The 15,916-nt window shown below is 42.1% G+C and overlaps 1 long non-coding RNA gene across 1 annotated transcript in view; it reads right to left on the reverse strand.

The window, feature by feature from the left end:
- Positions 1-15,150: 15,150 nt before the first annotated feature.
- The window catches only part of LOC108448268, an 18,273-nt gene continuing 17,507 nt past the window's right edge, over positions 15,151-15,916 (reverse strand). The window contains exon 3 of the long non-coding RNA XR_001864104.1: positions 15,151-15,161. This is a non-coding gene — a long non-coding RNA (uncharacterized LOC108448268). The remainder of the gene's footprint in view (positions 15,162-15,916) is intronic.

Below are 15,916 nucleotides of genomic sequence, written 5' to 3' on the forward strand. Positions count from 1 at the left end.
GATCCACACTCCCACCCAGCTGGGCATTTTCTGCAAAGTGACTGAGGGTGCACCCGATCTCCTTGTCCTGATCATCAATAAAGATACTAAACAGGACTGGCCCCAGTACTGAGCCTTGGAGAACCCCACTGGTGCCTGGCCACCAGCTGCATGGGGCACCATTCGCCACCACAGGGTGTGGCTGTAGAAGCTTTACCCTGAGGCATAACCGAGGAAGAGTTTTTGTTGTTCAAAGTTTCCCTAGACTGTATCCAGCAGCAAATCTTTCAGTGTCTTCTACTGGATCAGGCTTTAATTGAAAGGATAAAAATTAATGTGGGAAGCTTTTCCTATCTTCTTTTAACAGTTGTTGTATAAACCCAACTCCCCGTCTCATTAACTGCCTTAAGTTACATTATAAATACAAATATCTGAGGGTGGAAGGTTATTATCTTCTCCCTTCCTGACATAAGTAGATTGCATGGTACATCACTGTCCACTGGAAGCACTAACGTTATTGTGGAGGAAATTAATTGCTTAATTCCACTCTCTAAGATGCCAGCTAATTAGCTGAATAGCACCAAGCATTAGTTACCAGCTCTACGGTATTTCTTTGAAGCATTGCTCACTTTGTTAATTTTCTATGAAGTCATAGCTACTCCCAAGAATAAACTCTCAGCATCAAATGGCATTTAAGAATTTAAGCATAATTGGAGGTATTTCAGATGTCATATCAACCAAATTGTTCATTGAAATAATCCCAGTCCCAAGATTAATTGTACTTCTGGAAAATGTTTCCGTATATAAACACAGTACAGATACATAATGCAAAGGGTAAATTATTCTGTGGTCTCCAAGGAAAATGTGAAATTCCTTTGGATTACACAGAGTATTTAATCAAATACCAAAAGTTCAACAAATTATATTATATGACTTATAAACTTACCTTTCTTTAGAGAATACTGTTAATAGTACCAAAATAACACAGTTAATTCTCTGGGCTGTAACCACCGCATGTTGATTTCTCTTCTTCAGTTCTCCTCCAGTTCACTGCTGTCTTTCCAGCATTGCTGTGAGACTTTGAATGGTAAAAAGGCTTTATAATCTCAGCAAAGGTTGCCCCACACATCTACCAACAATATGAATCATCAGATGTAAGCCCATGTGCACACTTTTCCTTCAGTGGATAGGACTGGCAAAAGTTATGCTGAAAAACAATTAGAAAAAAATCGATTAAAGTCTGTATAGTTATTGTAGAACCAAAATGGGTTCAGACTAATTCACACATCTCCATTTCAAATCGATGTTAAATCAGGAGAACTGAAATTCAAATTCCATCAATTCACATTTTAAAAGCTTTCAAATACTTTTGTCTCTATAGTGTTTATTTCTTCCATGCCTTATATTTCAAAAATATCAATATGCTTGCTTTTTCCTCCCTGTGTACTGGAAACTATTTTATATAGAGTGCTGAATTTTCTCAAGACATCTGTACATTTTAGTCCACAGGTGTTTTTACAGGCTCTTGTTTACTGTATCTGAACAGAGCATGCATACTAAGGGGCACACCCCGAACTTGACTGTGAATCATGGAATGGTTCAGGCTGGAAGGGACCTTACAGCCCTTCTCATCCCACCTCTGCCATGGACAGGGACATCTTCCACTATCCCAGCTTGCTCAGAGCCCCGTCCAACCTGGCCTTGGACACTGCCAGGGATGGGGCAGCCACAGCTTCTCTGGGAAACCTGTGCCAGTGCCTCACCAGCTTTCTAAAATAAGGTCATTAAAATTGCCAGCCTTGTTTTGTCGTAGCCTTGTGACTGTCAGTGCCCCAGGGCTGAGAGGATGGTTGGAAAACTCCAAGAAAAAGAACCGAGCCTGGAAGATGACGTGGTGGGTCTGTGCTTATTTGTCATCTGTCAGGACCATAATCTTAGTTTATATATAGAATCTGTTAATTAGAGCTGTAATGAACTGTTCAGTTCACTTTGTTCATGCAGTAGCTTGCAGACTTGTAGACAAAAGCCAGTTCCTGAAGACCCAGGGGACTAATTAAGTACACAATGTTTCAAGGAATTAACATCCTACTCAGATGTTTTCAGTGACAGTAAGTATATTATGCTGTCATTGCCCTGCCCCAGGGCGTCCTCAGGACAGGTTTTTTAAACACTGTTATTCTTGCAATCTGTTTTATCATTAAACCAACACAGATGTCAGGGATTCTTTAATAATTTTTTAAAATAAATCCATAGAAACTTGTTCTTCCCAAAGAAGTCATTGCCAAGTTTCTATGACCCAAGCTCTCATCCTTAAAATCAATTATTTGTGTATCAATTTAAACTAAATAGACCTATTGTCAGAAGAGATTTTTTTTTTTTGCAAAGGATTGATGCTGATTGGATCTGTGGAGATTAAAATACCAACTAGACATCTTATTGCATATTGACAACTGCCCTTTTGATCTTACACCTTTGCGAGTGGTGAATTTAATATTTCAACTGTTAAAATGAAGAGTAAGTAGCAAAAAGTGCCAAAACTCTGGCTCTTTTGTCAGTTAAATAACATTTGGGAATGTGCCTTTGGTTTTCCTTATAATTTGACTGTCTTGGTGCTCTGAGGCAAGGATGGTCATGTTATCTGAGCCAGAAGAAAATGAGGAGGAGCACCACCATGTGCCACTGTGGCAGTGTCTGCTTGCAAACTGAACTATGAGCCTTGGTAAAATGTGGCAGCATAAAGCCCACTGACAGTAAAAAATATGCACCTGCTTTTTTAAACAAGCATAGGTTATCAGAGGAATTTCTAACCTGGAAGAACAGATCAGATCAATCTTTGAGAAAGTGCCCAAAAGTAACAAAAGGTAAAATAATTCAGAGGAAGTAGCAAGATTTCATCACTTCATTTCATTATTTCGTTTCATTTTTCTTTTCTTTTCTTTTCTTTTCTTTTCTTTTCTTTTCTTTTCATTTATTATTTCTAGTGAGTTAGTTCCTTTAAGCATCATGAGCTGGTATTAGGAAGGCACTGCTCCATGTCTTCTTGGTGGGAGGTCAGTTTATCTGTGTGTTTCACTGCTCTTCTGCAGGGAAGCAGAGAATTCTGCATCTTTCCCTCTCTTTTTAGTCAGCAAAGTAGACTTTCTGATTTCATAAGGCTTCCTGTGAAAGACTATGGGTAATTTGCATGATTTTGGAGCCTTGGAGAGGATATCACAGAATCCCAGAATGGGACAGGCTGAAGGGATCACAGTGGCTCATCTGGTCCCACTCCCTGCTCCAGCAGGGCCATCCCAGAGCACACAGCACAGGATTGTGTCCAGATGGTTCTGGAATATCCCCAGTGAGAGAGACTCCACACCCTCTCTGGACAATCTGTTCCCCTGATTGCCATGGGAAGAAGTTCTGCCTCCTGTCCAGGTGGAATTTCCTGGGCATCAGTCCCTGCCCGTTCCTCTGGTGCCATGGCTGGGCCCCACGGAGCAGAGCCTGGGCCCTGCTCGGAGCCCTCCCTGCACACAGGGACACCCAGGGCTGAGGGCCCCTCTCAGCTGGGGCTCCTCTCCAGGCTGGACAGCCCCAGCTCCCTCAGCCTTTCCCTGTCAGGGATGCTCCAGGCCCTAAATCATCTCCTCAGCCTCTGCTGGCCCTGCTCCAGGAGCTCCCTGTCCCTCCTGTGCTGAGGAGCCCAGGACTGGACACAGCACTGCAGCTGTGCCTCCCAGGGCTGGGCAGAGGGGCAGGATCACTCCCTGACCTGCTGGCAATGATCTTCAGAAAGCACCCCAGGATCCCACTGGCCTCCTTGTCCCCAGGACACACTGCTGGCTCAGGGACAGCCTTGTTATCTTGTGCCTCAGGCCAATTAGGGCCTTGCTTGCTCCTGGTACTTTCAGTGGCAATATGAATTGAAGGATTCAGGATGTGTCACCTTCATTTTGTCCAGGTGTTATCAAAATTTACAACCAGACCTTCCTGGTTGCCTCCAGCCAGTTGCAGGCTTGTGCCTGGGAGTGTAAAAGTTCAGTTTTAGAAATTCACTCACGTACAGACCATCACCTGCCTGTTAGCACTCACAATTTAACTCATCTTTTGTCTACCCCAGAGGCCCAGTCCTGAGAAAACACGGTACTCCAGCATACCGAAATTGGCTCTGATCTCTCCTCTTTTGACTTGTATCACCATAAATCAGACTTGCAGAGACCTATAATATGGTTAGGGCTTCTGTGTAATGTCCTCTTCCCAGCTTTTGATAATAACAACTCTTACGTGTTCTTCACTGAGAACGTCAGGAATCCCCAGAGCAAAGGTGTCTGGGAAGCAGGAGAGCCTCCAGGGGCACATTCCCTGCCTGGTGGGCTCGTGGTGGTGGAGTGCATTTTTGGGAAAGCCTTCTCTAAATACTGCAGCATAAGCCTCTATTTAATGTTAGGTATTATCAAGCATTTGTGTATTGAATTTCTACAGAGAACAGGCTGAGCCTGAATGTAGTTTGATTTTCTAACTTTCCTTTAGGATCACTGAGTAACTGACTTCATTTTAACATAGTCGAAATGCACTGGTTCCCTTCTAGCCTCCTTTTCCAGACTGTCCCAGTTAAAAAAGGGTTCAACTCTGTGCTGAATAAATGCTATTCAATAATAAGCTTTATTCTTCAAATATGATTTCATAACAAGTAGTATTGTTGTGAAGCAGCAACCTAATTAATGTTCCTCACCACCTTCCTTTATTTTTGCTTCTTAGAGAAATCAGTAACCTTCAGAACAGAAGAATTTGCTACACAAATCGAACAGGAGGAATCTGGAAGGCACATCTCAAAAGTATTTTTTTAATTTTCCTTGCTGTTCAAAAGTGTTGGTGCAGACTCATTTCTGCAACCCACTGAGTATAAAATACATGTGTACATGTGTGTTTCTGGGGTATACAGCTAATTTGTCTCACTGGAAATATTTGGCTGTTAAGATAATAGAGTTTAAATTTCTCTTGAGGTGTGAGACCTGCCAATTCTCTCTAGTTCATGTAGATAAGCTTGAAAGATGACCCTGTTTTATGTTTTTTTACATATGTTTATCTTTTTATTTAAACATACTGTGCTGGGAACCTAATTGCCAATAGAGAGAGAACTCTTAAATACATTTTAAACTGTTTTGTCCTGCCACATCTGAGAAATTAAACAAATCGTTACTAGAATATACTGTAATCTTCACCACCTCTTCCAATTTTAAATTATTATGGACAGAAGAAATAATACTAATTTTTCTGTTTGTCAATTTGATTTTAAAAAAAAGCCTTCTCGAAGCTTAAGTGGACATAAATGGATGTGGGGACTGGGAAAGTGTGTAGGAAATGTGCCTGGGAAGTCCCTCCAGCAGCTGGCAGAGCCACATGGTTGGAAGGCATAGTGTAAATAGATGCTTTAGGGAAGCTGCAATAAATTTCCCATTGACCTTGTGGCCAGGATTTCACCCATCAGTGTTCAAGAAATCAAGAACATTAACCCAGTACAGTTACTTACATGTAGCTGTAATCAGAGAGCTAAAAAATATCAGAGCTCCTCATGCCTGCCCAAGGAGAGACACTATCACTGGGACAAAAAGCTGGAAACATCTCCCTGTTTCCTCAAGTCTAGGAAATGGTATTTTAGAGTCTCATTTCTACTTAAAATAAATGAGCTTTTTCATGCTTTTCTTTTCTTGGTGTTTTGGGGTTTTTTTGGGGATTTTTTTTTTTTTTTGGGTCCCTCTGGTCCCTCACTCCTGAACTCTGTCCTCTGGTTTGGTGTGTTATATTTCTACCAACAGGAGGGTATCCTCAGAAGCAGCAATTCTGCTCTGTAAAGACACCAAAAAATTTTGCAGAAGTTTAAAATTCCGCAGAGATATGTCTGCTGTCCCTCAACATTGCTGCCAGATGGGAAAGCAACATCAGCCAGATCTTTCTTAAAGCCTTGGGATGAAAAATACTGAATGACAGCAAGGGACATAATCTTTGTTTAAGAAACAAATTATCTCCTGATTTGTTGCATATCTGAAAGCAAGAGGTCTTTTATGATGATTTATAGGTACACATTGAAATTAGTTGCCCTATTCTGAAATGATAACTTGTAATTTTCCTGTAAAACACATGCTCATATGATGTTGAGAAACAACCCTGATTCAGTCTTCCTTCCCCCTTGATAGACTTCTCTTGTGTCCTGACCATATTTCATCAGATTCCTCCCTGCTTTTGGCATGTTTGTATCACAGCATTTTTATGAGCCATGATTTATTTTCCTTTTAAAAATAACTTGTTCATCCCTCTGTGATTTCTCCTGCTACTTTGCAATACTTTTACTGACAAGCAGGTTCATTTTGCTTGTGTTAGAGATATAAAAGATATTTACAGCAGCCACATTTTTAAATAGTCTGAGAGTCTGAGGAGGTCTCAGCCTTTTATCTTTATTTAACATTTTAGCCCCAAAATACCTACATGCCAAGCAGATGAGCCCTGTTATGTCAGGTTCTGCATGAAGAGAAGTAACTGGAGTCACTTGATTCATCTCTGAGGCAAACTAGGGAGAAGAACAGAACTAGCAAAGTGGGTTTGGTGAAGGAGATAGTGGTAGAAACAGAATGAACCCTGCATATATTGATGACTTTTAAGTGGGAAATGCCACTGAAGTGATAAACCCTCCCCAAAGTGGAAGATTTTTTAATGAACACTTAATAACGGGCTTGATAGGTTTGGTTCTCCCTATCCAAGGACCTTTGGATTCTTAGTGGCTGTGCTAGAGTTCACAACTATTTCTCACAGCTACAAGTATCAATAACCTCCAGGATAATATGGTCCCTGCACAGCCATGATCAGAAGGTGGGTTTTTTTCACATAGCATGTCCTGTTCAAAGCTTTCAGTGCCATTCCAGCCTGAATTAAATAGCTCTGTTTATTTTAAGTCCTGACCCATTACAGAATAGCATCACATCATACAGTCACTGATTTCATTTGGAATTCTTGCTTTTTTTCTGGCTTCAGCCTCCACAGACCTGACACTGCACACCCATCAATGGTAAAAAGCAAGACTTGATCAAGTGTGATAAGAAAAATAGAAATGCAAAGTATTATAGTTGGGCAGAAATAATGACCCTCAGAAATTTCGGCTGGGAAATTTCTGGTATGAAACAATTGTGTAAAAGAGGATCTGTGGACTGCAGTAGATTCCAAGCAGGAGCTCCATTGATGAGATAAAGTTATTCAGAAGAGGGCAGATACGGTCTGGTGTTGCAGGAACAAAACTAGGACCTGGAAAATAAGTGAAGTATTTACTTTTGTTCACAACTAGGCAGGTTTCACATGAAAAAGTGCCCAATTTTGGACATGATACTTCAAGAACGATGAAGTTTCACAGAGTACAGTCTAGTACAGAGCAATTTATTCAACCAGCACTTGGAAAGGATGGTTTGCAGAGAAAGTGTGAATGAGATCAGCTAACCTGGACAAGGACTGAAGAGGGATATGATGGGGTCTGAGATATACAAGAGGCTGTTATAAAGGAAAAAGAATAATAGGTTTCCATGTTTGGAGTAGAACAGGCAAAAAATAGTTTGCTTCAATTGCAAAACAGATGAGTAGCATATATTATTAGGACATTCTGGTATTGCAAGGAGGTTAAATGTTCTCAGCTTCTGAAAAGGGTGTGATACCTGAATAGTCAGGACAGCTGGAAAATTCTCCTTGGTGTACTTATTTTTTTCTTCAAAGCCAGTACATGCTTTTTCAAATATAACAGCTTATTTAGCCAGCAAGAAAAAGAAACTGGATTTCCTTGCCCTGAACTCACATTAACTTCCCCAAAGCAGTTATTGCAGCCAGCATGAGCCTGTGGGAAGTGGAGCCCTGAGACTATAATCAGTCAGCAATGCACAGACCATTGAATGTGAATAAACAGTGGGACAGCATAAAGTAAACAGCAGCTTGGGCTTTACACCCCCCAAGGCAAGCAAGGAACAAACTGATTTGAGAGGAAGCTTGTCAGGAGACATCCTCCCTCGTGCTTTCCAGCCAGCAGGCTAAACCACCAGGGCTGGAGGCTTCATTCAGGGAGTGCCAGCCACTCCATGAGCCCTTCCCAGGGAGTAATTGGGAATTTTTTTTCACGAGCTCACAGGGAAGTTGGGGTTGGAAGGGACATGAGAGACTGCCTGGTACACCCACCCTATTCAGCCTGGAGCAGGCTGCCTAGGACAGCAACTCATCTGACATTTTATGTAAATTAAAGTGCTCTTCAGAGTGTGTGTTTCTTTTAGCTTGGAGAAAGACATAAGGTAGCTGGTGGGGGACACAGCTCATTTTCAATTTTCATTGAGGTCCCAGAAAGCAGAGGATGTTTGCAATGTTTAAGTCGAATGCTGTAGCACATTGTTTTTTCTTGGTTGTATTTTCAGCGAATCGTACTGGGTAAAGAATTCCCTTTACTGTGCGCCCCCAGAGCAACTACTGAAAAATAAATGGGGTTATTTAAAAAAATTAAATTCTCAGTGATAAAGAGACTGAACTTTGAAGCAGGCAGAGGTTTTGCCTTATGAATGTGCTAACTTGCACAAAGACATGATTTTTGCAGTTTTTCAAAGGCCTTCTTAGAATTAAAAAATCTTATTAGAATTCTCCTTAAAATTGTTTCTTGAGCAGCAGTGTTTTCTGCACTCGTTTTGTGGTTTCAACAAAGTTAGATCATGGGTCTTTGAAACTCTTATGGCAATTCTATCTAAACTGTGTCAGGAAGCAGTGGGCAGTTCAGGCAGAAGTCTTCTGCTGACTGGAGTATCATTTTTTGGAGAGATTAAAATGTGTTAGACTTATGACAGGAGAAAAACCATGGATGACTGCAATGGGTATTCATCTAATATGTGCAGAGACCGGAATGAAACTGTCCAGCTGACACAAGTGGACATGTCACTGCTACATCATAAATATTTAACCTGTCTCTTGAATAATATGCAGGCACTCTCCACTTGTTATTTGGATCTAGATGGCTGCAAAGAGGAACCTGTTTTTCCAGCTCTTTCAGATTTGTACTGTTTTTACTTCCAGCTCCTGAAGAGCTCTCTTCTGATCTTTGCTGGTGCATTTCCCCACCTCACCTAAGCCAGCATTTATTCCACGCTGGAGCAGCAGAGTTGGCAAAGCACTGAGAGACAGAGCTGCCTTCTCCTCTCTCACAACCCCCTACTGTGAAAATACCACAAATACCACACTGAATCTGTGTCTGAAGGTCAGTGAGGCTGTGAGGAGAAACACCAGAGTGCTTTTGGCAGGTACTTTGCCAAAGTCAGTCAGTTAGAGGTAAAAGAGGAACCTGATGAACACATTTGATGGTAATAGAGATATCACCCAGAAGACAGCAAAGGGATTCCAAAGGTGGCTTGCACAAGCATTAACAGATGAAGATAAATGAGGAGAGAGAATAGCTTGACTTCCACATTCAAGTTTCAAAAAGATATCTGTAATAAGATATTTCTTTTCTAAACAGCACACACGAACCAGAGCCCCAGCACAAATGGGAACCTGGGATGCTATTTTTATCAAGCCCACTGTCAGAACTGCATTTCTGCCTGATTAAATAATATGACAGCTCACAGAGAAAAAAAAGTCAAAGATATTTCAGTCAGATACTTGGTCTTAGTGCAAAAGTGTTGAGCGGACTACTGAGCTGGGAAACCATCTCGCCTTATTTTCCATAGTATCAGTCATATGTGTTTCTAGAATTATTTAACTCTATTCACTTCAATAAGGACTTAGTGAAAACAGAACTCAGGAGAGGCAGAAATATGTTTTTCAGAGGGTAAGGAATAAAGAAACACTAAAGAGTGGCACAGTTTCAAATCTGGAGTCAAGAGCAGAGAAGAGCACAGATACTGCTGAAGGGACCTGCCAAGCCAACAAGGTGGATTTAAAAAGAGGAGTAGAGAGGGAATCACAGATAACTACAGAAGGGATTCAAGACTGATACTGGCTGTCTCATACACATGGTTAGGGGGTGCATTTATACTAGCTCAAAAAATCCTGAAATTAAGTGAAAATAACTTTTTTGAGAATCAGCCAAAGTTTTTATTTCTAAGCTTGATCAGGACTGAATAGAGTGACCCATCTGACTTGGAAAACTTTTCCTGCAGAGAAATATCTCAAAGGGGTGTCAAGAGGATGGTGCCAGACTCTTTTCAGTGGTGTCCAGCAACAGGAAGAGGAGCAATGGCTAGAAACTAAAACAAGAAAAACACAAGAAGTTTAATCTCCACATGAGGAAGAATTTCTTTCCATGCAGGGTGGCAGAGCCCTGGAACAGCTGCCCAGGGAGGGAATGGAGTCTCTGTCTCGGGACATTCCAAACTCACCTGGACATGTTCCTGTGTCACCAACTCTTGATGGCCCTGCCTTGGCAGGGGGTTGGACTGGGTGACCTCCAGAAGTCCTATCCAAGCCCAGCTACTCTGTGATCCTGTGATTCTGGGAATGCTCTGCCAGAACTGTTGAATCAGCTCCAACCCTAATTCAGATCTCCACTGAAAAGCAACTCACCCTCTTAGCAAATATTGTCCTCTGGATTCAGATGTGCTGGTGGAGGCAGGAGCTCCCAGATGTAGTTTTTATCTCTTTGAGGCTGCCATCCCACAGATCTGCTGGCAGAGAACAGTGTGACTGCTCTCTGAAGCGCTGAAAAACAGTCAGCTGGTTCGCCACAGTCAACATGTTCAGACCCCACAAACAAAACTTTGGTGTAAAGGGGGATGTTTCCCAACAGCCCCAGTTCTATCTTGGGTTAAATGACTCATCGTCTCATCTTCCTGAGTAATCAATATTTTTGGCTACTAACTTGCAGAAGTAACTTTTTTGTAATTACATTCCTGAAAATACCATAGAAATGTAATTAAATAAGAATTAAAACAAACAGGATCTTTCTTATCCCTTTTGTAGGCTGTTGCGTAGTTTTATTTTGGTCAAATAATCACTTGGAGAAAAAAGTTACTAGGTTGACTCAATGATCTGGAAGGTCTCTTGCAATCTTGGTGATTCTGTGATTCTCTTATCTGCGCATAATCTTGTAGAATACACGAAGGTCTCCAATTTATATGTATTTTAAGAGTTGTTATGGTAACTTAACTTTATTCAGTATAATTCAGAGTACCAGTGACAGATCATTGTACTAGCAGATGGGGAAGGAACTAGTAATGCTTAAAAAATTAAATAATTTAAGTAAGAGCTGTGAGACTACTTCAAAATGCCATTAGGAAATACATTCTAATGAAATCAGTTTAGTTTGGTGTTTGAAAGTTTATTTGCTGCCATGAATATTCATGCAAGCTCCAATTTTTTAGCAATAACATTAATTTAAGAACTTCAAATGAATCATGCCAATATGTGTTTGCCCTGAAAGTATTGTGAATTCTCAGATGACTCTGTTTGCATGAATTTTCCTATCTATAAAACTTATTCAAGTCCTTTTTCTTGCCCTTTTAAGTGGGATTGGATGGTGGAGACAACCAAATGAATATCCTGGGATTTAAAATGGTAGCAGCACTGTATAAACAGCAAATTATAAGTAAAGAATGACAAAGGCAAGTCCGGCCTGAGGCAGTTAATGAGAAAGTTGTGGGCAAGAACATGATCACATAAAATCCTTTCTAAACAATGTCAGCCAGCATATTTTGTAGAAATGAAATAAAATTATTCCTATGGCCAAGGAGCAAACACAGAGAGAGGAGGTTTATATTAAATTCATTTTTCAGCCACCTATGACTAAAAACTGAAATAGTGCCCGTTCCTCTTTTCCTACAAGGTTGTATCCCTGCCTTAAGATGATGACCTCTTTTGCTGTAGCGTGTGTAGTGTGAGCAACAGATTGTCTCACCACATTCCTAACAGACCTCAGGATATGGCTTTTAATAAACTTAATGCGTTTTTGACAATTACAATTCTGACAAAACCCCAGCACTGTATCCTAATATGTGATAAAGCCTTGATTCTGGGAAGCAGAATGCCTGGATCTAAGTGTCAATATTAGGTTACTCCCTTGCCTTGCTCTCAGGGCAGCAGCTCACAGACATGAAGTACAAAAATCAGAGCTGAACAAAACCATAGCCAGTATCTGAGCTGGGGGCCTCTGACCTGGGGAGATGCAAACACAGACCCAGCACCAGTGAAGGAAGAGTTGGCATATGAATTATTATCGATTATTACAGCCCTAAATTTTTGGGGAAAAATAGTTCATAACTCACTTCATGTGTAACTGAAGCCATTAATAGGAAGAGCACAAGGGCAGATCGTGCTTGAAAAACCCAGTTGCCACCTCTCACAAAGTATCCTGCTCAGCTGATGCGGGCATTGTCTACCTGGATTTCTCCAAAACTTTCAGTATGGTTTCCCTCAGCCTCCTCCTAGAGAAGCTGGTGTGTTTCAGTCTTCACAATGCTCCATGGTCCAGGTGACCTCATTGTGGCCTTCCAGGACCTAAAGGGAGCCTGCAGGAAAGCTGGAGAGAGACTCTTGACAAGAGCCTGGAGTGACAGGACAAGAGGGAACAGCTTCAAAATGACAAAGGGCAGGGTTAGATTGGATATTGGGAAGAAATTGTTCCCGTGAGGGTGCTGAGGCCCTGGCACAGGTTGCCCAGAGAAGCTGTGGCTGCCCCATCCCTGGCAGTGTCCAGGGCCAGGCTGGATGGGGCTCTGAGCAACCTGGTCAAGTGGAAGGTGTCCCTTCCCATGGCAAGGGATGGGAGGGGATGGGCATTAAGGTCCCTTCCAACCCAAACCATTCTGTGATTCTGTGATGCTTGCGGACACTTTCAACTTCACTTTCTATGATTTTTCAGGAAGGTAATTGCTTCCTTAGCACAAACTAAATAAATAATCCTGGAGGAGAAAGAACAAAGGGGTTTTTCCCTCTTCTAGATCCTCAGAGTTACACATAGAATTATCCTAGACTCAAAGAAGAGCTTATATTCCCTTTGCTTTAAGGTGAACATCTCCCACTGTTCATGTTGTACCCCCAAACTCTAAAACTGGTTGCCTTTAATAGACCTCTCTGCTCTCAGCAGCTCTGCCCAGGCTGGACTCCCACCCATCACTGGCAGAGAGATCTCAAATCTACGTGAGCCAGGCCCTGACCTCCTGTCAGTGAGGAGGAGGAGGAAGGAGCAGGAATATCAGTTTTAAACACAGCACTGTTTAACCCCTAGTGCTCAGTCCGTCCTGACAGACTAGGAGGGCACAATCAGGTAAAAATATTAAGGGATTGGCTCTCTATTTATCAGTCAGGAACATGGAATACTGGGAAAATTGAACCGTGGTTTGCAGATGGATTAAATTGTTTTTAAGTGTGAGATATCTTAAGATCTTGAAATTGCTTTTTTCAGAGCCCTCGCCTCTTGATAATATAGATGAATAATAAGAAGAATATGATGAGGACAGGTGAGCTCAAAATCACCCACTTTGTTTAGAACAGAGAAGTACCACATATTCCTGTCAGGTTTTTCATTTAGATGGAGATTTATTACAATGAAGAAATTGAATCATGTCCTCTGATACTGAATTATAGGAAACAGAATTCTGAAATTATGCTTACAAATGCCAAAAAAACCATTCCCCCGGAACATGGTGAAAAAGCAGAGCAAGTATGAGGCAGAAAAACCCACCAAAGAAATGCCTCTCAATCATGTCCATTAACTACTGAAATTTAGCCTTTTCCATTCCATGTAGTGCTCTCAAATATAAAAATAATGCCGCAGTAGCACTGCGTGCTGAGCGGATAATGAAGTTTGGATTCCCACCCTCTTTCATCTCAAAGTCATCTAAATATCTAATGTTCTTCTAATGATATGTCCATTTAAAGCACAGCCAGGGCCTAAAAGCTCATAGACTTCCCACAAAGCACTTCATTTTTCCAGACCCATCAATACAGTCCCTGCCCAACTACCAGAACTGTAGGCTTCATTTCATTTAATTGGCAAGAAAGACAAAGAAGAGGCTCAGCTCAGGTGTTTTCTGTCAGCTTCCTCTTATGCAACCAGATAGAAAGGTGCATATCTAGATAGAGCACAGGTGATTTCAGGTCAGGTTTGGTATATTCAAAGGCCAATTCCTCTCAGGTTTCAACTGTTTTTCTTTGCAAGCAGTGACCAGGAGTTTGGCCAGAGAAGCAGGAACAAAAGTCTGTAGAGTAAAATCAGCAACGTGCTTCGACACTTAAAAAGTTGTCTGATATTGGGGTAGGGGAACACATTCAGAAATTGTCAGAGGGTTGGTCATGCCTGGCTCTAGTCTGGAAAGGGAGGGAATGAGGAGGAACTATGCACTTTGGACACTGTTTAGCATCTGGATGGGTGTGAAAGGGCTACTTGGCTTGGTTTGGTATTTCTTGGAAGTGTGTTCATATGGACGGGAAGGAATGAAGCACTGGTATAAAAAAAGCCCCTCTGGTTCAGAGACAGGGAGATTGGCTGTCCTGCTTGGGGCCAGCAGGAGGGAAGAGCCCTTCAAAGTAAGGAGAAGTAGAAACTTTTCAAAAGGCACAGTGCAGCTCCCAGATTTCTGATTTTCTTTACTCCTCTGCATCTTGCCAGGTATGAGGAAGTCTCTCACCTTTTAACCTGCAGAGGTTCTTCACTTGGTTTCGAGATTTGGCCCAGTTCTCAAATACCTGCAAAAACCCCTCTTGGTTTGGATGATTCTGTTGCAGTGGGGATCCTGCAACACGCATATATCAAACCAGGAGTCCCGTGGAAAGGAAATATATATGGACAGACAGATTCTTGCTAGCTGTTTCAGAGATGTTTATTTTGAGAAAGACAGGTGTCATCAAGGGTGATGGCTGGATAGCAAGCACTCTACTCATCCCTGAGGCAATATTTGTTTCCATGTTTAGCTTCCTGTTATTTTCATCTCTATATAGTGTAATTTCTTTTTCACTATTGCATGACCCCAACACCTCACCCGTTTTATTTTAATAAAAGGAGAATGAAAACAACTGGATAAACATAACAAGAACAGTTTCAAAACAAAACAAGCCGCCCTCCTGAGTCTATAAATGTCCAGTCAGATTCTGTGGAACATCTTAGGGCTGACAGAAGGGAGACAGGACTCTCTGAGCATGCTTTGTGGTGAAACGGAGGCAGGAGAGGGTTTAACTTCTTCCCTCCCCCTTTTCATCCCCCACTAGGCATTGGAAAGGGATTTTTGGGGAAACAATTGGCAAAAGCATGGTTTTGTGAGGGAAACCATGGATGAAAAAACGGATTGGGAATACACTGGGGGTAATAGGACATAGGGTAAAAGGGAAAGGTGGGATTAGGAAAGGGAGACTGTAAGGAGGACTTACAATGGAGATATTGTCTAACATGACTACGATTTTTTGCATATATACTGCCTTTTACAGGAACACCATCAGGCCCAGTGACCTGCGACGCTTGTAACCCTTTTCTACCTCGTATAATTTTGAATTCCACGACTTCTCCATCTGCCAAGCTTGGGATGCATTTTTCAGGGTTATTCTTTTTAATAGCAGTTCTATGCACGAATATGTCTTGCTGGTTGTCACACCTTGTTATAAAACCATAATTTTGCTTAACATTATACCATTTTACTATCCCTAAGATCTTAGTTACTATGATCTTTTCCTTTTTCCGAGTGGCTGCTGTTTTCTGTCTCGCTGCGTCTTTGCTCTCTCCTTTGGTCGCTCCCGTGTTGGAATTGTCGGGGCTGCTGGTGCCTGCGCGCTCTTCCCGGGGTCGCGTTCGGGGCCGCGCGGGCCGGGCCGGGCCGTGCCGCTCAGTTCTCCGTGCGTCGCCTCCTCTGGTCGCAGCTTCGCTGCCGATGCCTGGCGCTGCACCCATGTCTCGGCCGGGCCAACGAGCGACGACTCCCCCGCGCTCCGCTCCAGCGCGCGTCTCGGCTGGGCGCGGCTCCGCTCC

This window comes from Corvus brachyrhynchos, unplaced genomic scaffold (assembly GCF_000691975.1).
Source record: "Corvus brachyrhynchos isolate BGI_N302 unplaced genomic scaffold, ASM69197v1 scaffold317, whole genome shotgun sequence".
NCBI classification, from domain to species: domain Eukaryota; kingdom Metazoa; phylum Chordata; class Aves; order Passeriformes; family Corvidae; genus Corvus; species Corvus brachyrhynchos.